This window comes from Tachyglossus aculeatus, chromosome 5 (genome assembly GCF_015852505.1).
Source record: "Tachyglossus aculeatus isolate mTacAcu1 chromosome 5, mTacAcu1.pri, whole genome shotgun sequence".
In the NCBI taxonomy this organism is placed as follows: domain Eukaryota; kingdom Metazoa; phylum Chordata; class Mammalia; order Monotremata; family Tachyglossidae; genus Tachyglossus; species Tachyglossus aculeatus.
The window spans coordinates 31590239-31591620 of NC_052070.1; the positions used below are offsets into that span (position 1 = coordinate 31590239).

Genomic DNA, 1382 nt, shown 5'->3' on the forward strand with positions numbered 1-1382 from the left:
TCCAGTTGGCCCTGTGGAAAGAGCATTCTGCCTATAGCTGGCAAATATGGGCTAGGACCACTCATGTTCTTTCCAATGGGCTGTGTGCCTCCCCACCTAATACCTTCCCATTGCAATCCATGCCCCAGCACAACAGGGCAAGCAGGGAAAAATTAGTGTGAGTGGGTCTGTGCAAACTCCTACTGCACTCATCAATTCCTTCACGTGGGGTCTTAGTCATGAAGCCTCAAATGAGGCTCATTCATCATTTCGTTGTGGAAGGGATTGTCTCTGTTGCTGAATTGTACTTGCCAAGTGCTTAGTACAGTGCTCTGCACAAAGTAAGCACTCAATAAATATGATTGAATGAATGAATTCCAAATGGGAGACACCACTGTTGTCTGGGGGAGAAGTCTGGCAACCCGCCAAAGCTCAACCAGAAGATACTGCCTCTAAACCTAAGAGTGTTCAGTGCCTCTTCAGCTAAACTCGAAAATGTCCAAACAAAGAAGTACATTCTATTGCAACACTTCTGAGTTGAGCCAGAGAGGTACTTGATCCTGACTCAATTAAAGGCAAATCCTTTATAATAGCATGCAGCTTAGTGCTTAACTTTGAACTGGGAGGATTGGAGATGCTTGCTGACAGTAAACAACACCTTTCTCAGTAATGGACATGTCTCCTCCTGACATAAAATATTTACCAATCACTCTACCGATTCCTCTTCACTAATCAATTTTTACTATTTTTCTGCCCCATAGACTATAAGCTCCCCTCTCACAGTCGCACCTGTAGAATTTCCTGTACTCTACCTGCCTCGACTATGGGAGGAAGAGTCAAGCAGAGGCATATCCATTCCATTCCTAGCTTGGGCAGTGGCTAGCGAGTGGAAGACAATCTGCTACAAGTCAAAGCTCACCTGTGCTGGGCAACAGTGGAATGGGAGAGAGTCGAGGGTGGAGACTCAAGTTGACTGTGTGGAAAGTGGCAATGGTAAATCACTTCTGTATTTTTACCAAGAAAACTCTGTGGATTCACTACCAGAACGATTGCAGTTGGAGGTGGGGCTTTCTGGGAGAGATGTCACCGTGGCATCTCTATGGGTTGGGGATGACTCAACAGCATAAGAAAAGACAAGACTATAAGCTTCTTGTGGGCAGGACTCACATCTACCGGCTCTATTGTACTTTCCCAAGTACAGTACAGTGCACTATAAACTGGAAAGCAGCTAGCCCTAGTGAATAAAGCACAGGTCTGGGAGCTAAGGCTTCCCAGGATCGGGTTTCTAATCATCTCCACCTCTCACCAGTTGTGTGACCTTGGGCAAGTCACTAAACTGCTCTGTGCCTCAGTTTCCTCAATTATAAAGTGGGGATACAATACCTATTCTCCCTTCTATTCGA

General features: G+C 45.7%; 1 non-coding gene across 1 annotated transcript; it reads left to right on the forward strand.

Annotated features, from left to right (window-relative positions):
- Window positions 1–750: 750 nt before the first annotated feature.
- LOC119929280 lies at window positions 751–888 on the forward strand. The gene has a single exon (XR_005451412.1). It is a non-coding gene; the product is annotated as a small nucleolar RNA SNORA7 (small nucleolar RNA).
- The last annotated feature ends 494 nt before the right edge of the window (window positions 889–1382 follow it).